Here is a 26,979-nt window from a genome sequence, read left to right as displayed (position 1 = left end):
CACAATTGATCAAATGTATGTTGACAGCACTCTAAATAACTCAAATCAAAGTTGATTGCCAGAGATTAGTTAATCCTTTCAGCCATTAAAACATTACTCGCTTTATTGATGGATTTGGCTTTATTACTTGATAAATACTGTATTTTTTCAGAATTTTCTTTAATAAGTTGTTTCCAGTATTGGATGTTTACATACAATCTACAATATAAAATAAATCAATTTACAGGAAAAGTTTCAAACTAATGGCAAGGTAACACATTAAAATGACAAGCAAATGATATGGTTGTCACAATACCAACATTTCAGTATAAGGTTCTCTTTACCAATTTTGAAACCAAAGCAAAACTTAAAAATACATTAATTAAACAATAATATTATTATAAACAAAGTTGAACAACATTTAAATGGTTAAAATGGTTGTGTAAATGCATTTTAATGTGATTAAAAATATAAATACAAAATTCTGCTACACATCAATCAAAACTGTGAGACAGACAGATAAACAGATTGCATTTCAGTTGAGCAGTGCTCAGTCATAATGCAGAAAAATATATATTTTTGGCTATATGGGTCAGAGTGATCATTTAAAACTTGTAAAATTTATTTTTATTTGTAAAAACTCACAATAAAAAACAGTATGCACTTACAATAAAGTGAGCACATGCAACAAAATATGCTTTCTGCCTTTTCTACTAGCCTTTTCTTTTTTCATGCAAATTGCAGAAGCGCTGGCTTGTGATAGATGAATCAGAATTCTCTTTGATTTATGATGCTAAGCACATGTTAAAGAGATTTTTAAATATAAAATATGTATACTACACTACATTAAAACTTAGCTTAGGCTATTTCTGTAACTGAGTGCTTGTTTCGACCGGGTCCTCTATATACTACTGATACTTAAGAAAACCTGCTACCGCATTGATGCTTTTTTAATTATTATTACCCTGACATGATACCAAAGTAAAATAAAAATAAATATATATTTTTGCAGCTTGTTCAAAACTACTTAAAATGAGCTGAATCAATTCAATTCTTAAGGGTTTTTTGGGACAACCTAATTTTTTTATGTTCAATTCACATAAAATTGTAAAAACTTTGCGTTGAGACAACATGAAAGAAGTGTGTGGAACTAGGGCTAGACGATTTGGGCTAAAATCAAAATCTTGATGAATTGAACATTTTAACTGGATTATGAATATTCATTAATTTATTTTATTTTCAGCTTAGGCCCTTTATTAATCCGCGGTCGCCACAGCGGAATGAACCGCCAACTTATCCAGCACATGATTTATGCAGCGGATGCCCCTCCAGCCGCAATCCATCTCTGGGAAATCAATTATGATTAGTTAACAATTTTTTATTTATTTATTTGATGTTTTTGCCCTCATAGTTCACTGACAAGTTTTGTAAAGTAAATATGCTCAAATATTACAAGTGAGAGATTTCTGAATGAAGTGTGCATTGCTTGATTTTAAAATAATTGAAGTAAACACACACTATCTACCATCTATGATTTATTGAACATCAAAGCTGAACAACATATAAAACACACATTGCTTAAAACGGCTCTCTCTGCGCCGCCCACCCTCGTCACCGCTACCAAACCGACTAGTCACAAGGCTTGTGATACGTGTCGATGTGACGTGTAGTTACATTTTTTGAAAGGTACGTCGGTATGAGAAGGCTGCTCCGGACCGTATGCGTGTGCTTGGCAAAAATATAATTTCAGAATAATATAATAAGTATAAATCATAATATTATAAGTATAAATTAGCCTTTACAGAGCAGGGTCAAGTGACTCCACATATGGTAGAAAAAGTAATCAAAAAAATTGACCTGGGAAAATTAGATCGATTATAGGTTCTCAATGTCAAATACTTTTCGATTAATCACCCAATAAAACCCAGCATTTTTTACAGTGGGAATCATGACAACATGACTAAACAAAACAACAAAAAATCCTAGACGTGATCTTACTTGATACATGTCATATTGACAGTAAACAGAATGTTACAATTAAAGTAAAGCACCACAATGCCACAATCCAAACACGGTAGTGGTTGGTCTACAGTGTTTGTGCAAGGCGCTCCTTTCCAAGTCGTGTCTACAAAACACCAGTTTCCAACACTTGCCTCATTTCCTCTCACAAGCTGAAAGAACAAAAGCAAAGAACAGCAGGTTGTAATGGTAACATGTCAAACGCTGAAAGACGTATTGTTTGTGTTTTTCTAAAATACCAAGGGATTTCCTACACTCTTATTCCTTCCTTATGCACAACCACACACTGGGTGTCTGAACGTATATTCCCACACACCCGGGCTCCTTCTGCTGCATGTGTGGCCTTTGACCTCAGTCACGAGAACAGAGACCTGTAATCTCCTTCTGTTTCTAATGAGTGCCATACTGCCACACTCACTCAGCCAAACAACCTGCTCAGTGCACAACAGACAAGTGCAAGGTGCAAGGAAAAAAGCCTAAAAAGGGAAAGAATATACTGATGATAGTGTTGCTCTTGTGTTTCCATAACCCTATGTTGAATATTGTTTATGTTAATTTTAATAAAACTAGGGATCCTAAGTATAAAAGTGCTCTTTTTTCCTATATAGTCTATAAAAAAATATTGAATTTACATAAATTATAAATAATAACTAAACTTGATTAATTTATTATTCATTCATTCATTCATTCATTCATTCATTCATTCATTCATTCATTCATTCATTCATTCATTCATTCATTTATATATTGTATGAAAAAATTAATATAAATTATAAATATGATTATATTGTTAGCTTTATTATTATTATTATTAATATTAATATTAATGTTATTATTATTATTATTATTATTATTATTATTATTATTATTATTATTGATGTATTATTATCAATATACACTTATACATTATAGTATAACATTATTGTATCATTTAAAAATGATACAAGACTAATGAAATAATTAATAAGTAATATTTGATTACACAATCTTTATTTTTATTTATTATTTTATTATTAAATTATGAATCGTTAAATTTAAAATTATTATTATTATTATTATTAAACTAGTGACTTGTTACAATATCATCTAATATAATTTACTAATGTATTATACTAGTGTTATTAATGATAATAAATATAATAATAATAATAATAATAATAATAATAATAATAATAATAACAACAACAATAATAATAATAATAATTTGTCTATTTTAATTTATACTCATATTTAATACATTATTTTATATTAAATTATTTAATTACTTCAGGGTTTCTGCTGGTTTCACAAAGTCATATTTAAGACTTTTTAAGACTTTTTAAGAATTTTTACTTGCCCCATTAAAAGGAAATTCAAATCACTTTTATATTGTGACAAAAAACATACATTTTTCTTTGAAAAGCTTTAAAAACAATAATAAATCAAATGTCCAACATCATTTCCAGGTCAGTGTCCTCACCACATATGGTCTATAAATGCATGGAGAACTTAAAAATGTGTTTGTGAGGAACCATATTGTTAAATAGAGTTGTACATAGAGTTTTATTGAGCTGTATTGTCAGTGACTGCATACTGTATACAGATGTTGGCCTGATTGGGTAGCTTTACATGGACATTGGAAAATTAAGACCAGTTTAAAAGGATTTAAGATTTATAACTCAATATTTTAGAGAAATTCGGCCAGCTAGCTCTCTGCAACTCTCACATGGTCGCCAACTGAAGCTGAGCAGGGCTGCGCCCAGCCAGTACTTGGATGGGAGACCACATGGGAAAGCTAGGTTGCTGCCGGAAGTGGTGTTAGTGAGACCAGCAGGGGGCACCCAACCTGTGGTCTATGAGGGTCCTAACGCCCCAGTATAGTGATGGGAACTGCTCAGTAAGCACCGTCTTTCGAATAAAGCTTTAAACCGAGGTCCTGACTCTGTGGATGTCCTCTGAAAAAGAGTATGGGTTTAACCCTGGCATTCTGACCAAATTTGCACACTAGCCTCTGTCCATCATGGCCTCCTAACCATCCCTATACCATAATTAGCTTCATCACTCTGTCTCCTCCCCACCAACATGGCTGCCGTGGCATCATCCAGGTGGATGCTGTATACTGGTTGTCAGTTGTTAGTTGTTTTACAAAACAGTTGTTTACATTTGATTTACACAACAAAATAATAACCGGATTTGCATATAGCAGTTCCAAAGTTTATATAGACTTGAATTTTAATATCTAAATTACATATAGTAAATAACCTATTACATATACTGTAATATACTTTATTTTAAAAAATAGTCAGTATTAATATATAATTCAATTTTATAGTATTTGAATCAACATTCTATGCCATTATAATAATATATTACTGTAATTACCACCTCATTGCTTTAAAGCTGCAAATCCTCCAGCCTAAACACATTCGCTCCAAAATAAAACCATGGTTACTTGTAAATAAAACTCAATAAAGGTAGAGTCCAGACTGTGACATGCTCTCACACCCATACAGTACAACCTCTGTTTCTGCCCAGCCATTCAGAAAGTCTACAGCGGGTCACATGACCAGCAAATATGGGTCAGTTGAGGACAGCAGCAAGGGTTCTGAGATTGCACTCACATTTTCAATTATTCAGCAAACAAACAATAGCATGACATTGAGCATTACTGCAAAAAATGGCAGCCAGACAGACACTTAGTCTGCTATCTAGAGCCAAAACAAAGGAAGCAGCGCTGTAAAAGACACCATTGTTCACCAACTCTACACTTTTTTCTCTTTTATATTGATATTCTTTGATACTGCAAACCACCCAGGACAAAGAAACATTAGTTCAGATCAATGTAGCACAAAAAATGCAGAAACAAAATGTTACTCAAGGCCAGATCACACCATGAACCACATATTAACCATTGATAGCATTATGTTTGTTAAAATAACACAGCAGATTCTTTAAAGGTTTAAAAATTCTGATTGACATTAGGTATATTAACATAAAAAAACTCTCAATTTTGTGTATGTAATCTTCACAGTAATTATTTCAAGGACATAATAAAGCTGCAAAAGGATTATAAAGTACAAATGTGCCCCGGTCGGTGATAATTAGGCTAACATGAAAAATTAGCTTAATTGAAAGATGACTGAGGGAGAGGAGTAATGTCTGAAGCAGGATTCCTCGTGAGCATTCCTCAAGAAGTATATGTTAAGATGCAATAATGCTAATTCTGATGCTGTGCTCAAAAAATACTAGTAATTTATAGTAAGTACTATAATGATTTTAAACTACATGATAGTGAAGTACTCAAATGAATCTGTTTTAAAGGCCAAAGTATAATATGGTAATTACTATTAATTCATGATTGTTACTAATGATACTACATTAAGTAGTTAATTCATTAATGAAGAGGTGTAAATAAAGTATATATACAATATGATGCTTATTCCTAAATATTTCCCTTTACTTTAAATTACTACAGTATTTTAAATGTGCAAAACCTGGTTTTGTTGATTTTTTTGTTTTTGCTGTTCTATATAATTTGTTTCTGTTTAGAACATAATTATTTGAAGTAAATAATTGAACTGAACAATTATGCCTAATATGTTTCATTGACAGTTTTATTGATTACTAAGATATGATTGACTTGGATTTAAGTTGCTTCGATTTACAAAGGAAAATAGCATAGATGTAACTAATATTGCTAAGTAGCTTTTAGCTTAGCTTGCTACATTTCTCTGAGGGTAGCTTTTAGTGTAGTTAAGCTGCATTTTAAGTAGAATAGCTAATAGCTTAGCTCACTACATTTTTCAAGTAGCTTGCTCAACACTGGCTACAATAACAGTTCATTAGTAAACATTGGTTAATACAATAATCATGAATACTAAAGGCTAATTTATACTTCTGCACTACTACTACACGTAACTACACGTCACAACGACGCATAGTGCAAGCTTTGTGATTGATCGGCTTGGTTGCGCTGATGAGTGTGGGCGGAGGTGAGAGCCACGCGAGCCCGATGCAGCGAGTGTTTACAAATGTGTAGCCCCCTGACAGAGCTCCGATGGAAACTGTTGTTTTGTGTTTACCTTATGATTAAAGTTATTGCACGTCCGTCGATTCCAGCCTCAAAATGAGCAAGTTTGAGCCACTTGTACACTAAGCTAGCGTTAAGAAAAAACAAAACACCAGAGAAGAAACTTGACACAGAGGAACATAAACACCTACTGCCAGAGTTTTGGAATTGTTATTGCAGAGCAACAGAAAGAGAGCGCAGAAGTATAAATGCTCGGCTACGCGCATTGCATGCGCCGAGGGTCACGCCGATCACTTGACGCGGAAGTATAAACCAGGCTTAATCGTGAATACAAATATACAACATTTGCAACATTTGTTACAAAAGTTGTGGTAATGTTGGTTAAAAAGCAACTGAACGTTATTAGGTTTTAGTTTGATTAAATAAACAGGATTCAATAAGTTCAACATTAAACATCAACTAAGAAGTTTTTAAATATTAACAAAGAAACATTTCTTTGTTGATGTTTAATGTAACCAAATTTAACAAATGGAGCATTATTGTAAAGTGTAAACGAACAAAGGCATATAAAAATAGCCGAATATTTTAATTTAATATCTTCAAGTCATAGGCTAGATAAGTATGTGAAAATATATAGACTCAGAGTTATTTTTTTCTTGTCAACGATGATGATGATGTGGACTTTTTCAAATTTACAACTTTAGATTATGACCCTTTGTGTGATTGAGTGATAATATTTGGTCTAAATGTTACTGCTTGGATTCCAACAATTGCTAAGGTTCTCATGTTGTCATTTTAAAGGTCTCGTGAAAGTAAAACAAAAAAGATTTTTAAATGTAAGAATGAGTATTGTTTGTTTTTAGCATATCTATAAGCTAGTGTGCACCAAAACAGTGACAAAATTGGTGTTTAGAATATATAAAACTGATATAAACATGTAAAGCTTGTAGTTTGTCACTTAATTCCGCCCTTCTGGATCAACGGTTTTATTTATGTCACCTCATACTTCAGTTTCCCATCAAATAATGACCAATCATTTTAATTATTTGTCAAATGCCCAGGATAACAGTTTAAAGGTATAACCCTGTCATCGTCTGTAAGATCACCATATTGCCTGCGCTCACTGGCTTAGATATACATGTGTAACATTGTTGACCCATGTATAATATTGCAGGAACTGATGTAATAGTAGTTTAAAAATCTTTTTTTCTATTGCTCTGTGTTGCTTTAAGAAAATAAAAATATAATATAAAAAAAAGATCAATCAACCTAGCTAACTCAATATTATCTAACATGCCCCGCCCCATTCAATCTGCTTCACATTTGATGAACTTGGCTCAACCACTCTCACTGTCAGAGCGGTGAGAAAAACTAAATGTTATTGGCTGTTTTTTTATTTAAAGAGGAGGGGCTACACTATGTCCCACCCTCTCTTCATATTTGGATTGAATTTACGTCAAACATTGAATAATAATGCACATTTCAAAGGCACTTTACAGGACCTTTAAGATTGAATCAGACTCTTGCTGAACATATCTAAAATCTAGTATCTTCTCCTCAATCTAGAATGTGTTGTCTTGGAGAAAACCGAGACTTGATTATCACCTCGGTTAACCTACTTACACAAGTCAGCGTCTAGAGCACAGCTATCTGCAGCGACTGTTACTTTTTCAATTGTGGCACTTTAAAAAAAAAGAACCATGGAAAGAACTGGCAAGCACAGCAACATGTGGAGTTTACACTGGCATAACAGAGGAAAAAAAGAGAAACGTGAAGAAACTTGCAGCAGCAACCCCAACAAGAGGCTTTGTGCAATACCTGTTGAAACATCTCACAGATGGTTTAGGCAGATCTCAGAAGAAAAGCAGAAGCCTGTCAAAACGCTCTGGCACGGGTCAAGGCCTCGGCCTAATTGATTTCCTGTGGAAACTCTATGCGCTGGAATACACCATCCATCATGCCAACCCTAGTTTGCTTACAGGCCAAGTGCAATGGGATTTTAGTCCAGCTAAAATAACTGAAACTTCAGTTCAGCTAATCGCAAAAATTAAATAAATAAAGAACTTTATAATATTCCATAACATTGTTTTTTTTAATGATTAGTTTATTTAATTATAAGATTTATAAAATATAAGATATAGATTTGTAGTTCATTTAGTTTAAGCAAAATTGCATATTTGCAGGATAAAGTCTTTTTTTATTCTGTGCAAATATTTTAAAAGTAAAAAAATAAAAAAATAAAAATTTTTATTTGAATGATGAACTGTATATTTTAAAGAATAAAAAGACAATGTATTTTATTTCACACTATGTATTATATATAACGCTTCATTAAAATATAATAAAAAAGATATAATATTGTTAAAGAAAAAACAAGCAAATGAATAAAATTAGACCAAATATTTCAGTGCATACATGTTTTAATGCATTTTAATGTTTTAATAAGATTATACAATTACATAATATGTCAATTACTATACATATTTACTTTATTTATTATAATTTAATCATACATTTTTTAAATATGTATGAACATGCATGACTATATGCATTAGGGTTGGGCGATGTCGACCAATTTGGCATTGTACAATGTCTAATGTGAAACACTGTGATAGACGATGGCATCGCCATCATAGACGGTGGTGAATTAATTATTTATGAATAACTATTTAATTCATAATGAATTAATTATTTGTAGCCTAATGCTTCAACTAGCTGACCCCGTTGTCTTTGTTTTACCCATAACCAAATCCTAAATAAATAAAAAAAGTTACACACAAATTACTTGTCAATCACTTTTTCCGACTCTGGTATGAATATGCAGAGTAATCTGTGTCGTTATAATGGCATCAACAAAATTGCTTGGCTACCAACAGGAACCAACCAGCAGTATCTGAAGTTTTCACTAAAATGACTAAGTACAAGCCTGAAAGAGAAAGATTGAAGCAGTACTGACGGTGTATTGGTGTAAACAGGGCCTACAGTAAGTGTGCATTTTTTGCGAGTGGGTTGCTCAGCATCATGTTGTCAATTGAAAAATCAGCAATGGACGATAGCATAGTCTATTAACCCAACCCTAGTATGCAAATGCATAAGTAGGTTAACTGAGGTGATAAACAAGTCTCGTTTTCTCCAAGACAACACATTCTAGTTTGAGGAGAAAATAGATTTCAGATATATATAGCATTTCATAAAATGGTTTTGAATTGCGAGTCTGATATTTAATGCTTACAGCATAGTCTTTTTATAGTACCATCTGTATAGTCTTAAATATGGACTTTTATGTGATTTATGCAAAACTACATTTTTTAAAAGTTCTGTACTGAATAAATTACCATCTTGATTTACTTGTATTGTTTTTTTTCAGCAATATTTTATAGTGCATCCATGTGTCCCAGGGAGAACAAATTTGTGTTATTCATGTTAAGAAAAGTCAAAGCTTCCTCAATACGTCCTCTCAATTCCATTAGTTTTATTAAGGCAAGATCAATGCGAGTCAGTCGGCTAAAATAAATCAGTTGAATAATGCAGGGCTGGAGCCAGTTATGGCCTGAGCGAGCATACATTTCAGCACTAATTATTCACAGTAAAAAAAGTACATCAGACGCTCCATAAATACTAAAATCTTTGGTACTAAGAACATTATTCCCTTTTTAATGGCACAGCAGATCAAAAAAGCAACACATCTTCAATTTTTAACACTTTTAATGCATGATATGATTCATCCTATATGATAGAAATGCCATAAATTCTACTTTAAGCATGTCGTCCGCTCCGATTTCACAGAACAAAAGAAATTTGTACTTGAAAGCAAAACGGTCTGCACTCCCACAACTTAAAGAGAACGAATGAGCAACAAACGCACTATCTTTTCTCTTTCAAGAAAAAAGTGAGGGAAATACCAGCGGGACAGAGGAGCACAGGGAGGCAAAGTAATGAGAAAGGAGCTCATTGTTCTCAGAAAAGTGACTGTAGAGTCAATCTGACACAGGTATTCGGCAAATAAGGACGCCATTGTACTTGCTAGCATGGAGAAACTCCAACACACAAACACCTGTTACAATCCGGCTAAGAATTGGGATTTTAAATGACAATCCTTTATTAATTATTTTGAGAAACATCAGGCCTGGTAATCATGTTTATACAAAACTCAAGATTATTTACCATTCCGGAGAGATATCAGTGTGAAGCCAGAGAAGAGGAGGACATCATGACCTCTAATCTCTGCATTCGCATTCCGAGGTCTTAGAAACATTTTTATTTTATTATTATTAGAGCTGCTTGATTAAGCAAACATTATTCTCATGCACATTTTGTCGGCAAATCCGATTGTGTAATCAGTATTAAATCTTCAGTGCCTGCTTTAAGACAAAGCAGAATTTGCTACACAGACCCATAGTTCAATAAAAAGCTACACAAAATATCATAAAGGATTTAATGGACACAATGCTGAAATTAAACATAATCATTCTGCAATTTCACAGCTGTTTGTGTCACTTCTTTTTGGCTGCCACATCCCAAAGTACATGAAAATACATTTAATAATGTTTTTTTTTTTACTCCAAACTCATAAGTCGACAACTCATAACTCAACAGAAGTCGAGTGTTTGAAATAAATTATACTGTGAGATGATTTTGTAGTTGTGTATTAATTAATAATGTTGAATCAATAATAAACAGTTAAATCTATTGCTCTATTTGATTTTCCATGTCAATTCTTTGGGGCGTATTAGCAGTTTTCACGTGAGAACATCCTCTGGTCTTCGGAAGAGATTTACTACTAATCATAGAGCCGTGTTACCCTGACAAGATGTGCAAGAGAATCACAGATTTTGCGCTTCATTTGTATTAATTATAATTAATTTATTATAATTTTTTTATTGTATTTGTGTATGAGCAACATATGTATTTAGACATGTGTAAAAGCAACTTAAAAGCAACATATCAACAAAACCCTACTTTTTCTTAGTTTAAGTGCTATAATCAGGTCTCCGGTGGATATAATTACACCAAAAATGTGGGAAGGAAAAAGGACAGTTTAATCCATGACTTGCCATTTCTGACATTTTGCCTGCATGGAATTTGCTTGCTTTGTTGTTTCTGGTGTGTCAAAATAGTGCATTTAAAGGGACACAAAACTAGCATATCGTCACCTTAGAATTATAAAGTTCTTTCTTACATGTTTGTCAAAAATTGAGTAATTGACATTCTTATTAAATGAAAACTTATTGTTTACATTTTAAGACTCAAAAAACAAATGTTACACATATACTGTTTGCTATATGGAATCCAATAACTTTGAAGCTCAATAACTCAAAATTATTCAGAACGCAGATAGAACCATACAATTCCAACGTGATATTCTTATACACACCTAAAAATGGGCCAATTTGACTAGCTATAATAAACGGTATTTTTAGCTGAAACGTCACAGGCATATTGTGGAGACATCACAAGGGAAGTGCCAGCTTCCTGCACATCTGCTTAGTCCAAAGTAAAGAGAATAAATAGAGACCAACACTCTTTCTTCTTCCGTTTTCTTTTAAGATAGTCAGACACCACAACTACGAGAAGCCTTAAGGACTCCCACCGGGGCCATTCGCATCACTTCCAGCCCCCACCCAACATTTGCCCGTTGTTTCCATTTCAAGGCCTTTTTATGCTCGTCTCCTCCCCGGGTCGGCCAGGAGAGATACAGTTGCATTCATCCATTGTGTGGCAGCATGGTGTGTGCGGGCAGGCTATTCTCTCTCTGCTGCGAGTGACCGCTGTGATCTAATTACTGGCAGGAAGATGAAGTCGTCCCCCTTTTCCAGCCCTGACGGCTGAATCTTCTCTCCATAGCGAAGCCCAATGCCCTCTGCCTTATCCTGTCAAACTTAACCAGCAGCACAGATGACAAGACTACATCAGGATGGTACAACACCGTCCAGGATTATGATAAAAGTTGAAATTATCTTTATGTTATCGCTGATAACTTTGTATTCAAGCTTTTTTGTATAACGCCTTTTACATTACTTATTGTTTTAAAGGAGCTTTACTAAAGGTTTTCATAAATAAACAGTATTGTAAATAAATATTGTTGCATTACAATCAAAATGAGAAAAGTTATGATTATTAGTTACCATAACTTTATTAGTTACTAATTACTTTATTTAATTAACTAGTAAATAATTACTGACAGCTTTTAACAGTTAAAGTTTATATGAAGTATATATATATATATATATATATATATATATATATATATATATATATATATATATATATATATATATATATATATATATATAGGGGGGGCTAATAATTCATTCTGACTTCAACTGTATATATATATACTATATATATATATATATATATACTTCATATAAACTTTAACTGTTAAAAGCTGTCAGTAATTATTTACTAGTTAATTAAATAAAGTAATTAGTAACTAATAAAGTTATGGTAATTAATAATCATAACTTTTCTCATTTTGATTGTAATGCAACAATATTTATTTACAATACTGTTTATTTACGAAAACCTTTTGTAAAGCTCCTTTAAAACAATAAGTAATGTGAAAAGCTTTATACAAAAAAGCTTGAATACAAAGTTATCAGTGATAACATAAAGATAATTTAAACTTTTATCATTTTTTTATCATTTATAACTTTTATTAACACACTTTGAATTTTTGTGTTCTTCTTTAAATATTTCCCAGATGATGTTTAACAGTATGTCTGATAATATTTTTTTCTTCTGGAGAAAGTCTTATTTGTTTTATTTGGGCTAGATTAAAAGCAGTTTTTAGTTTAAAAAATTATATATATATTATATATATATAAAATTATATATATTTTTATTTATATTTTTATAGTCTACAGAACAAACCATAGTCATACAATAACTTGCCCAATTACCCTAACTTGCCTAGCTAGCCTAATTAACCTAGTTAAGCCTTTAATCGTCACTTTAGGCTGTATAGAAGTGTCTTGAAAAAAGATCTAGTAAAATAATATTTACTGTCATCATGACAAAGATAAAATAAATCTGTTATTAGAAATTAGTTATTAAAACTATTATGTTTATAAATGTGAAAAAATGTCTCTGTTAAACAGAAATTGGGGAAAAAAATAAACAGGGGGGCTAATAATTTCTTCAAATGTACATAGTTAACCTGCAGTTATATAGTATATAGGTGATGTATATGTGTACATGTTCAATACTTAATGAAAATAGTAACAATTCAATAAATATATAATAAAAACAAATTGAAATCAATTAAAGATTTAATAGAACGATTCACCAATAAATCAGAAATAATGGCAAAATACCAACAAACCGCACAATCCTTCCGAGACTAATCAAGAAGTTTTATGAGAGTAACATAATAACAATGAATTTATAAACATAATAAGTTTAAAAACATTAATGTAAACTATTTTTATCTAATAAAAATGACCCACAAATTAAAGTACAAATGAATAATTTACTGCAGTAATTCATGCATTTTCCAGTGATTAGCTATCATTTTACAGAAAGTGGGACTTTGAGTTCATATATTTTTGTACCAGTTTCAACATTTTTTTTCACAAGAACAAGAACATTTTTGAAAGACTGCACAATTTTTAGGTCAGAAAACTAGTAGAAATCTACACCATAACCTCCATGTGTTATCATAACATCCGTAGCAGTTCCTTAGCTTATTTTTCTCCAAACCTCTCAGTGAATCTGGAGAGATATGAGCTCCCAAAAAGCCACCTTTACCTGGGCAGGCCAAGTTCACGTCCACAGAGACAGGGCTGTCATTTCTCTCAGATGCTTATCACATCCTGTCACAGCACACAATATCATCTGACAGCTGCTTCCATCAAAAACTAATGTACTGTAACAGAGGCTAAAGGTACAATTACCTGCCTGCACTTCTGAATTATGATACTGCCTCTGTGGAGAATCGAGAACCTTATATCACACAGATAAATTAGTCCACCTTTCTATCCTAATGTCATTTCCTAGTTGTTTCACACTCACTTCCATCACAAATCAACACAAAACACAACCAAAGTGCTAATTAGCAAACTACTGGTAGCCATTTTGATTTAGGCCCTCCAAAAAGTGTCTAAAACGTATTTCTCCCCCATCACAAGTGGTGTGTGCAATGGATTAAATGCTCCGTTTAGAAGTGCAAAACACACTCTATTTAACAGAAAATTAGCACAAAGTCTAACAGCAAAGGGGCTGTCAGGATAGAGTTGCAGAGCTGAAATTGCCACTTCACACTCCAAGACAAAGTTCAGCTCATTTCAACACCTTACACCCTACATCCTAAATTGCAGCTAATAGCTATTTCCATTAGCATAATGTGTGCTTGTCTTTGCTAATGAGGTCTTATTATTGCAGTGAGGTACCTTTTCTGTTCCCATAATCAAATAGCAATAGAGGGAAGGAAATCATAACTCTGCTCTGGCTGCAAAAGCACAAAGCCCGGGGTTTGTTATCACTGCTTGAAAGTATAATAATCAAGATTTAATACATTTTTAAAGCAACAGTATACCGAAAAATGGAGATCTGGTCATCATTTACAAGTTTTCCATTAAACATGAACCATATTTGTTCACAAATAACATTATAGCATTAATTAGGGCTGCAAGATATTGGAAACATTTGACACTGTGATGTTTTGTTTTGCTGCGGATATATATTGTGATATGGATACTGTTTCACAAGATAAACTGAATAGCTATATTTGGAAAGAATTTATTTATTTAAGATGATTGGGATTATACTGGAAGATTAAAGGGGGTTATTCTGGATTATTATTGAGAAAATAGAAGTTAAATGCTTTACATCACAGTACCCAGGTGCAGAAATTAAACAATCAAATATAAAATAACACTGTATAGTCTTTTATTTTATAAACAAATCTACAAGTCCATAATTATTAGAGTTACAAACAGTACAATTTCATGTGCCTGAATACTTTAAACTCCCCTGCCTGAATGCTTGCACAGTCACAAGCCTTAAAAACATACTCAAATGATGAACTTTCACTCCTATATGTGTAAACTCGTCAATGACTCCAAACATCTTGTGTTCTGAACTGTGGCTCCTGGTAAACTATGATCACAACATTTAAACTTAAAAGTGCGATGTGACTATTGCAGATTTGCCCATTGCAGTATCGATGCAGGAACGATATATTGTGCCGCCCTAGTTTTAATCCAGGTTCAATACAAAATAATATACCACTTATAGTATAATGTTAATTAGTGGCATGACAAATTATTCATGTGTCCATCCTTTCCTTAAAAAAAATAATAATTTATTACAAAATTATTTTTAATTATTTATTTTTAGATTTTAGTGTAGGAACAAAATGAAATAGCTTATATATATATAAAAACAACAAAAATACTTCAAAGTAAAGTTTTTGTCTATTTTTCTTTTTCTTGAAGCAACAGTTTTGCCTTGTCCAAATGATCAGGCATTGGCAGTATTTATTATACATGTATTTAAAATGCATATTTTAAATACAAAATTTTACTTTTTAATTTGTTTTTAATAGAGTTGATGAAAATGCTTTAATATTTTGTATTAAAATGAAATAAATGCACCATCTGATTGGTGCCTTGGATGTTATTGACTTCCATTTGAAAAAGAATTGAAAAAATCTTAGGAGAAAGACTATAATATAGAAATAATAGTAGTTTTGGAGGCATTGCTGATGCCAAATGTTTGTCGTTAAAACAAACAACATTAAAATAAGTCCTACTGTGGCGAGTTCTACAATACTTCATTGGCTGTTTCAAATGCCAGTAGTTGATCAGTAGGTTCACTGTATATTTAATGAAGAGGAAAGATATCTGTCTAAAGATGTCACAACTTATGAAACACAAATATTTGATAATTAAAAACTCCTAATACAGTAAGGAGGTTGAATAATCCTTGTTGAGAGATGATGGCAATTCTACTGGCCAAATTTGCTATCAATATTGTTACTAAGTAAGTTTAATGGTGAAGGGATTGATTGAATAGGTATAATTGATGGAAGATTTGCAAAGAAATGTTATGCTCCTTTGTAAAAGTATTTTGTAGTATTTTTAAAATACAAAATACTGCATTTTATTTTAATAAACGTTGTGACTGCTGTATTTTGTAGTTTATTTTGATACACCTAAAACTAAGGTATTTGGTATTTTATTTTAAAATCCATTTCAATATATTTCTGGCCAACCCTGCAAATGATAACAGTTCCCACATATTCTCAAATACTACTAGAAAAATGTGTAATACGGGTGCCATGCCAGTAGTTGGTTTCCCAGTATTGGTTTGCAGCTGGAAGGGCATACGCTGTGTAAAACATATGCTGGATAAGTTGGTGGTTCATTTTGCTGTGGCAACCCCTGATTAATAAAGGGACTAAGCCGAAAAGAAAATGAATGAATGAATACCAGTAGTTGGTGCTGTCACTCCACACATAATATGCATGTGCAGGACATAACTGTTTTCATGATATTTAATTTTCAATGTTATTAAAAATGAACAGCTTGAATTCGATTACAGTTTTTGTTTAAATAAATGACCAGTGTAAAAGTCCAGATTTAAGTCAAAGTGGTTGTCATGACAATAATTCTTAAAAGTCATTACATAAACATCAAAATATTAAATACTTTATAAATCATTGTTTTTACATAGAAAAAATACAATCATTTAACACAAAAATTACAAATATCTCCTTGAAATACTTCAAAAAAGTTTTGCCTTTAAAGAAAATAAGGTGAAAATTGCAATAATCTTTTGAAGTTATCGTTATTACATCCCATTTGCCATCAATTCAGTTGTAATGAACCTGGAAAATTAGTAGTCATTCTTGTACTGGGAATATCCACACCATTTATGAGATTAAGATTCATTAAAACCATTAGTGCCGGCTGTAAAATCATTTGTGGGAATGAAGATGAGAGTCTATCTCAACGGCCCATCAGTCCACCCCAGTCTAATGACATCAGTGTGCCGGGTCACATCCTCCCGGAGCTCTCAGACAGAGGAGAAGGACAACACGCAAGACTTCCCTCAAAAAAGCCCACTAAGAATGTGAAAACAAAGTGGGAACAAAAGGCAAGGGGGGACAAATCTGTAACATTCCACATCCTGTCTTCTCTTATCTGGCCGGGGGCCACGCCGTTTGAAGATATGCCCGAGTTCAGATATGAAGGAGTCGAGAGACCCAGGAGAAAGACAGAGCTTTCTGTGAACATGAGCAAAGCTTTTCCCCGGCTATTTGTTATTCTGCAATATCTCCCTCCAGACTAAGCCACGGGAAAGCAGTTTCTTTGCAACTCCCGGCAACTGCCAGAGTCGCTGCAGGCGTTTTACTGTTTCCAGGCACCTTAACCTGCCTTTATAAAGGAACAATGCTGGTTCAGTATAAGTTAAGTTTAATCGATAGCATTTGTGATGATGATAATTACCACAAAAAAGCCCTGGTGTCCCACTACAAATGTCTGGACTACACTAAGACACCTGCACTGGAAGAAAATGCCACCATTTAGTACAAAATTAAATTTGTAATTTTGATATTGACATTGATAGCATAACATTGGAACACAGTAGGCATGGGATGATACGGTTTACGGTTTTAAAACAGCAAAAATGTTCTCCTATATCGTTCCTAAGATATATGTTAAGGGTTTTTCATATGTTTTTTTTTATGTTTTGTAAAACAAAACAAGAAAATCTGTGTATTTGAAAGTAATGAATTTAACAAAAGTCAATGATTTAGTATTATGTTTCCTAAAATTGTTTAATGGAAAAAAGTAGTTTTTTACAAAAAAAAAAAAAAGTTATTTTAGAGCAGTAATGACAGTACCGTGATACTGTGAAACCGTGATTTTTTTTGTCCAGGGTTATCTTTCCATCAGAAACTTACAGCCCATGTCTAGAACACACAAGTTTTATATAAAAAAAAACAAAACAAGCAGTACTTTTATGAAATTCTACAGTGCATTGGTGTCAATTCCATGCATGAGGAATTTGTAAATGATAACTAGATTAAAAAGATGGATAAATAATAAACGTCTAAGTCAGATTTGTTTTTTGTATCTATAGATACAATGTATATTCATTTATTTAATTATTTATTTTACAAAATATGATTTCCACATAATTTCGAAAAACTCTAGCCTTCTACAGTCTGTATACAAGCTTTGTGAAAATATTACGTACATGCTGCTTACTGTACATTGAATTGTAGCATAGTCATCAAAATTTCATCTGAAAAAGCACAATTATCAAGGCATGTAAAACCTTTCCTAGCAACCCAGGCTCATTCTGATTACTGGTAAAAGTGGAAAAGGCGTCCATACAGAGGTAAGCTGTCAGCTGGTAAGCACGAAAAGGAATGGCTTAGCGTTGAAATTCAGGCATACATAGCTCTGGCTACATAATTTGCAATCTCCAGAAATGTATATAGGACTACGTTTTCAGAAAGAGCCTATGTTGTTTTCTAGTCAACAGCACAGTGATCTAGAAAGCACAAGTCATATACATTCAAACCAAGCAGTTTTTTCTTGGTCAACACAGCAGATGTGCTTGAGCAGCTTGAACAAATTTTGAAATCTCACATATTGCTCACAGGGGTGAATTCATATTCTATTGACTAGATTTTGCACGTGAAATATCGGAGATGGTATACGCAACAACACCCTCATGCCACAAATGATGTCTCAACATACACAAAAGCAGGATTATCCCTTTAAGAATGTATCATAATCTGATACTTTGATAAAAGAAGTAGCCATTCTAAAGTAATGAGCCAGAAAAACGCATAATTCACTTCTGGACATGAAATGGAAGCTTCCACGATGCCAGGTGGAAGGACTGGTGATGGTTGGCTGAAAATGAAAAACAGGTGTTCTATCACTACGGCCCACATAAGGTTATAATTGAATCTTCTTAAGAAAAAACTAATGATGTGACAGGTGCGCCAGGCTTTTTGTCAACTGTTGGAAATGTAAAATCTCCTGACATGCCTTATCAATTCAGACCATATGTGGAAGACGTCTGCTTTTCATTACTTCCAGTTAACCACCAGCCTGCTTCTCATTGAACTTGGCCTTGTCCCAGCTCTAACTGGATCTGTTGATTGACACCAGATGTACAAGTGACCCGCTTCCTTTTCCTTTCTCTGACCGCACGGGGTGAGCCGAGGTCTCCCTCAGACCAGCTCCGTGAAAGCTCGGCTTCTCGGTTCGGTTGTGGATAAGAGCTGTCAAAAGTAGCATACTTGGTGACAGAGGTTAACAGTGCCTAGCGGGGTATCTTGCATTGACATTTTCCAGGGTTTCCAGGCAACTGGTGGGAGGGGAGGCCACCACAGCATGCGATGAGTGTGTGTACATGGGTTAGGTAGCTAATTTGGACTGCAATCAGTTAGCATTTCCTGCCACATGAAGGCTAACTGGGGATTGTGGTGGGAACAGAGCCCAGAAGCCAAGCTAACGGGTAGACGTTTCATTAGCAGCACAGTTGCCGCTGATGAGAAGACTCTGGGTGACCATAATGAGTAATGAATAGCAGTAGCAGGGAAAATGAGTGAGCTATCAAGGTCAATTGAAGTGGTTCAGCTCCAAACACAAAAGGTAGACTTGCGCTAGTCAAGCCTAGCCAGGTCTCAGTACTTAACTCTCATTTGCAGGTAAATGTAAATGTATATGCTGCATTCCCAACAGGTTAAGTCCAACTTCGAAAAGATTTTTGGAAGAAGAACAATCCCTTTAATGGTTCTTAAATATGGCAACTGTAAAGAGTTCTTCAGAACTAATAACTGTGAAGGGAAAAATTATAGACATTTTCACTTTTTTTCCTTTTTATCTCCAATGATTCTTTATCCATGTTTATTTTGTAACACAGATGATGCAGAAGTGCATATATCCCCTATTCTCTCTTTGTTAATTCAAAGCTCTCACTAAGTAGAGTAAAAATAAAGAGTCCAATCCTACTCCTGTAGGGTCTTTGTGCATATGTTAGCTCCTGTTCTAATTTAACCCACTCAAAACAGCTAAATAAAGCCTTATTCACACTACGAGCAACAAGCGATTGTTCATTTCAACGGAGAGCAAACGACTTTTACCGACTTCCGTCTATGCGAGCGACAGCAACTGGCAGGTGGCATGTCAGGCAATGCGATAAAGCTGTGAATTCTTCAACTTTATGCAAACTAAGAGCGACTTTCTTGAGCCAATAGGAGCACCAGTAGAGCTCACGCGATCCTACCTCTGCTCATGCAGAGGCCGGTTGTATTCGTGCTGTATAGACCTACACATACCTGCATTTGAAGCAGGTCACCACGCAGAGGGGCAGGCAGCTACAAAGTCGCTGCTAGTGTGAATGAGGGATAAGGTATTACCCTGCATTCTTTCAGATAGATTTGTTGAGTCAAATTTGAGCTCAACTCTACATGTCAATGGCCTTCCAGGACAGAGTTTAGACACCACTGCTTTTTAAAAAAAAGCAGACGCTTTATTATCTAAAGTTTCATCCCAGACACACACTGTAAACACATCCCCAGAGCAGTTGGTAGCATGGGTAGCAGTTAGGGATCCAGTGTCTTGCTCAACGGACTCTGAGCAAGGGACTCTCGATCTTTAATAGTTTCCATGGTGAAAATTATTTTGTTTAGGTTATCTGCATGATATTACCTCTGCAACAACAGTATGTTTACATGGACACCAAAGCTCAATATGATTAAGACAATACTCCGATTAAGAGTCTACAAGTAAACTTTTTTGATCACCTTAATCCGACTGAAGTCATAATACAAACTAAACAGAAATGGAATTAAGACATATGGAGTATTCCTATTTTAGTCACATTATTGAAGTGCAGTGCAGATATGTAAACACCCTAATCAAACTATTACCACTTTGTAGTACTTATCTACATTTAACAGAATGAACACACAGCAGTTGTCAGGCATTTGACAACAAACAAATAAGAATGGCTTCAAGCAAGAGAGCAAATTTTTGGTGTGAGCGGGAAACTATGACTATGCTGAGAATTCTGAAACATATTGACATTAAGACGTTATTAAGATGCGGCTTGACTTTGAAGTGACTCTGTTGCGGGAGCATGAAAGAAAAGTTAGAAAATAAAATGGTAGAGGTGGCTTGTTGCTTGAGAATTTGAATCCACCGTTGTCTGTTTGCACGCATTGTGTGATAAATTAACTGCAGTTGACCTTGTCGCAAAATTAAAAACAAAGCACCCAAAATCACATACTGTATGGTGCCATGACAAACACAAACCGGAGGAAACTAGCGTCAAATGGTGATTTAGTGACAAACTATGTACTTTACCATAGAAAATGTGAACATGAAAGAAACATGCAAAAAGCAAATAAATATCTAATCATGTTATTGTCTTAATCAGATTTAGGCAAATAATTAAATAATGGGCGAAGCAGTGGCGCAGTAGGTAGTGCTGTCGCCTCACAGCAAGAAGGTCGCTGGGTCACTGGTTCGAACCTCAGCTCAGATGGCATTTTTGTGAGGAGTTTGCATGTTCTCCCTGCGTTCACGTGGGTTTCCTCCGGGTGTTCCGGTTTCCCCCACAGTCCACAGACATGCTACAGGTGAATTAGTGATCTAAATTGTCCATAGTGTATGAGTGAATGAGGGTGACAGGCCGGCCGAAATGTGTATAAAAGTCGTTATCATATGGACAAGTCTATATGGAGGACTTATTTCAAAGATCCGACCCCGCAACCATACGGGACTAAGGCCAAAGAAGAAGAGGAGGCAAATAATTAGATTTCTGATATCCATGTAAACAGTCACTGTGAGCTTTCATAAATACAGTACATATTTGGTCTAGAACACCTGTGGAGATTTCTCCATATGAAATACCCATGATTAACGTGCTGCTTCATCTCAAATACGTTAACTAACAATGATAAAGTTTCCCTCTGTTGGAGACTCATTTTAATGTGAGAATTTATCACTGCACATTATTCAAAGTACTATTGAATTCTTTATGTTAAACATTTAAAAGTGGAAAAAAATACTTACTGAACCTTTAACACCTTGCAAATGAAAGGCCTGCTGATAAAAGATCAGTTCTGAAAGGGCCACTTAGCATGGTTTATTTTACAGAGCTCTCGGGGGAGCAGCCAGCTGAACTCAGCAGGAGAAAGGAATCTGTGGCCTTCAGAACAAGCATATGGTCATTGTCTGTACTTGACTGACAGGGTGAACAAAACGTTTCAAATTAGGGAGATCAGCAGAGGGGAAACAGAGGCTTGAAATGCGAACAGAGGCTTGAAATGCATTCACTTTCTTACCACAGACCACATTATTACAGAAAAGAATGACAGGGAAATCTTTCTATTGACTCATAGTTACATGGTCCTGTACTTCGTTCTGTGGGGACAGAGCATTCTTTGCTCTGTCCCCACAGAACGAAGTACAGGACCATGTAACTAGATTGAGATTTGAGTAACTTGTTCCAGTCATATAGTAAAACAAGGCCATCTATGAGACTACGCTATCTAATACTTTACAGCTTGATTACACAGATTCTCCATACTAGATTGTTTAACACCTTAATGCACTATATTACATACATTACATATATGCTGCACTTACTAGAATATTCCTCATATTGTTTCTGCATTGTCTTTTTGGATTAAGACAGCACAGCGCATACAATTTTACTCTCCCCCACCCTTCCCTGAAAATAACACATCTTGATGACTTTTTCACCCAGTATTTCCCTAACCAAAGTTCATCTGCACACTTTTAAAGGGTGACTAAGCCAGCACATAAACACTGACTCACTAACCTCTAACTTCCGACCTCAATCATACTCTCTTATCAGAAAAGTCTGCTTCCAAACACTGTACTTGGCAAACAGTGGTTTACATAAGATCCTTTCTTTGGGGGCAATGAACTTTTTATTAGTAATATATACATATATTTTATTAATACATTAAATTTCTTATGAGGGTTATATAGGGTTTAGGGTTTAGTGTTTTTTAGTGTTAAGGTTTAGGGTTAAGGGTTTAGTGTCTTGGTTTATATTGTGTTCGGGTTTAGGATTATTTAGTGTTAAGTTTTAGGGGTTAGAGTCTAGGGTTATTTAGTGTTAGGGTTTTAGAGTTTAGAGCAGGGATAGGGAACCTTTTGCTCGGGAGCCACATGTGGCTCTTTGACCAAAAATATGTGGCTCTCCAGCTGTCTCCCTTCAATAAAAAAAAAATAAACTGTCTCTAAAAATCAGTTTCCTGTTGAAAATACAATTAAAATGATTAGTGTTTTTTAGTGTTAAGGTTTAGGATTTAGGGTTTAGTGTCTAGGGTTATTTTGGGTTAGGGTTTATGGTTATTTAGTGTTAGGGCTAGGTAAAAGGGTAAATGCTATTTTTACCCTCATTAGAATATTCGATCTGATTGGCCTAAAGCATAGGTCCAGTGTGCATATATGTAGTGTCACTTGATTCTCTATCTCTCTCTCCATCCATCCATCCATCCATCCATCCATCCATCCATCCATCCATCCATCCATCCATCCATCATCTATCTATCTATCTATCTATCTATCTATCTATCTATCTATCTATCTATCTATCTATCTATCTATCTATCTATCTATCTATCTATCTATCTATCTATCTATCTATCTATCTATCTATCTATCCATCTATCCTCATCTAATCTCATTAGAATATTCAATCCGATTGATTTGAACCTTCTGACGAACTGGGAGAAATAAGAGAGGTGCAAAAAATATATAATGTTTTCTCTAGAACATATACATTACAGCAAGGTCTTTTTCTTTCAAAATCCCAATTAACCTTCATTGGCAAATGTCTATTAATTCACCGCAACCTCTTTAAAGCTTTGACAAGTCCCCTCATTAAATACCTGTACTGTGGCGCTTTTACCCACATAATAAAAGCACTTTTGTTCAACTGTACAATATATTACATTTACACATTTACATTATCAGTAAACATTGAGTGAAGTTTTAAACGGATCGATGCATGTTGTTTGAGCTCCCTGCTCTTTTTCAGCAGTCTCTTTTTTTCCTGTTTGTCTCTCCTTCACACACCCAACAACCTATTCACTGAACTGTGGGGCAAGAGTTTGCCTTTGTGTGTGACCCGCCAGCTGGAACAGATAGAAAAAAGAAAGCCACAGACGAATAAGAGCGCATAAGCACAAAAACTCAGTATCAAGCATGGACATATTGCCTGAAAAACTCCCCCTTTTTCCATACCGATCTCCCCTCTCTTAAAACACCTGTGTCCACACCACCGCTTTTTGCAAAGTCTTTTGTGATGTAGGTAGCAATTAATGTAGTCCCTGCACGGCTCCTTTCTGCAATCTTTGTTTGAACTCATGACTGAAAGAAGAAAAGATCTAGATCCATTAGTGGAGGACAGGCTTAAAACCCCCATGAATGAAAGACAAAAATGAGCTCCCTCGCTGTCTTTTTGTGGTTCCTTTCCTCTCGCCTCCCAGAATTCCACCTTCAGAGAGAACTGACTCCATCAAACAAGACAGGCGAACAGTAAAACAGAGCAAACACAGTAATCTTTGAACTTCTGTGGTGAATGGAATCTCTTGATAAAGAAGTGTAGTAACTTCCACTAACTGAACACCTGCTCTTTCAGAGTGTCCACCAAACATAGAGATTTGATTGGTGAAGAATGCTAAAAATGCCTGAAAGGGCTTCATTTCACTGAAATGAATGCTCATGAGGTAAAAAATCCTGAAAAACTTTTTACTTTTTAAACGAAAGAGGATGCTATAAAGTGTTTCCTTTCAATGACTTTTACTCCAGAGTGACATTAATACCAGGGGGGAGCTTGTGTGTTGAAAGGTGACTATAAGACAAGGTTGAAAGGTGAATCCAGAGGCCATGAACCAGAAAGAGAAAAGGATTCCCATCGACAGTCACAGATATAAGCACACCTGCAGAGCAGAATTTTGTGATTTATGCAGGGTGGGGCTTCAGGACAGAGATTCGCTCCAGGACAACTGCCGAGATGAACAGAGACTGAAAGAACTAGGATGTATACAGAGGAAAAAAAATATAGAACACTTTGGATTATCGGATATATTAGATATACACATATATCACATATATTGGATATCTACACGTAGGTGGTGGTGAAAGGAATTTTTAAATCCTGCATTAATGTTCATGTATTTCTTAATAACGGTTTAATGACTGTTTGCATACAAGTTTTCATTGATCAGATTTCATCTCACCATTTGTTCCATTGGCTGGGCCAAAGCATCTCTGCAGATGAATAATAAGTGATCAGTACATGAAAAAGACGTATTGTGAGCCTCAAACACTATTGTTTCCTCTTTTGTGCATTTTCATTAGAGCAAAGATTACCATTGGTAATACTATCTACCATACTATTGGTAGATACCAGGGAACAATTTAAAACATTGTATCAAAGCATTCTATGCCACATATAACAAAAAATGAAGAAACTAAAATAAACCACTGTATGTTATTAGTTCATAATTAATAAACCTTCAACTAATAAATGAGCCTCTAGTCACTGAGGGATTGGAACTGCAAGCAAACAAGTCAGCAAAACAGCCCCAATCTTCCCTCATTTTGAGCTAAAAAGATTTTTTGGTTTACAGTAAATAACAAACATTAGGCTACATTTGATTAATAATATTGATGGTTTGAATAATTTTCTCTAATGTTTAGCTACAAACAACACTATACAACAGATGCATTCTCTTTGTGTTTTTCTTTCTGTCCATGTGTTAATATTTTATGATTCACTGAAATCAACATTAGCTCCACAAAAGACACCTGCAGATCTATAGCTTTTACTTCTTGACCTCCTGAAGTTTAATCTGCCGTACTTTTGGGATTATAGTTAGACAGCCACTCCTAGATGAAGTAACAATACTTTTGCATTCGCTCCAATTTGTATGCATGGAAAAGTCTTTAGAAATGGTTTTAACAGCTTTCCCAGACTTGAAAGCTTTTTTCAGGTCCTTAGAAATCTCAGAGCCCTGGGTGTGATTTTTCTCTGTATGAGCTTATTATCTGCCAGAGATGTGCAAAAATACATTTTATATACATTTTTATACAGATTTCTTATCTGCTGTCTACAATTTTGAAGAGCCTCTTCAAGGGACTTTTCAAGTTCTGGTTTTATTAAATATTTTTAAAAATTCTACAATCTAAACTACACACACAAAACTAGAGCAATAAATACAGCCAAGTTGACCATTTATGGATATGTCTCTGTAGGCTCAAATTATGGATCAATATGATCAATAAACAAAAAAGGTACATATTTTTTTAATTGCAATGTAAAATTTGGTTATTCTTCAATTATAACTTTTTTTTTCTAGAACTGACATTTAGATGTTAAGTTTTATTGCAGGACAGCAGATAATTCTCTCACCACCAGGGTTGGGTACTGAAACCCGGTGCTATTTTGGCATCGGTATCTTTGTAACCGGTATGGACCAGACCAGATCAGCATATGAATTTCGGTGCCTAATTTCGGTGCCTCTGGTGCTGCGACAAGGACGTAAGAAGCATCAAGGGCTGCATCAAAGACACACATAGGTGCGCGTTGTGTCACACAATCTTTAAAAATTTTATTCTAAACAGCTTTAAAGATTACGGACACCGTCATTGATGTTAGGCATTTGTTCTTGTTGCTTATAGAAGGCAAATCGCTCAGCACAACGCATGCGGTTAGCGACTCCCTTCATCAACACGCATGATTACATTTATCAAATTTGCTTAAACTAAGCGTTCTAAAGTATAGCTATACTTTACAAGCAAGGATTCTGACACAGAAATGAGAATTAGATGCCTTACACAAGTTGCTTGTAAAGCCTGGTTTATAATTCTGTGTCAAGTGACCGGCGTAACTCATGGCGCAGGCAACGCGCGCAGCTGTGCATTTATACTTCTGCGCGCTGTCTCTGTTGGTCT

The 26,979-nt window shown here is 34.6% G+C and overlaps 1 protein-coding gene across 27 annotated transcripts in view; it reads right to left on the bottom strand.

Annotated features, from left to right (window-relative positions):
• agrn (agrin) overlaps positions 1-26,979 on the bottom strand; it is a 444,147-nt gene that overhangs the window by 360,906 nt on the left and 56,262 nt on the right.

The sequence above is a fragment of the Danio rerio genome, chromosome 23, assembly GCF_049306965.1.
Source record: "Danio rerio strain Tuebingen ecotype United States chromosome 23, GRCz12tu, whole genome shotgun sequence".
In the NCBI taxonomy this organism is placed as follows: domain Eukaryota; kingdom Metazoa; phylum Chordata; class Actinopteri; order Cypriniformes; family Danionidae; genus Danio; species Danio rerio.
The sequence above is the reverse complement of the archived record's forward strand: the minus strand, read 5'-3'. Positions and strand labels throughout refer to the sequence as shown.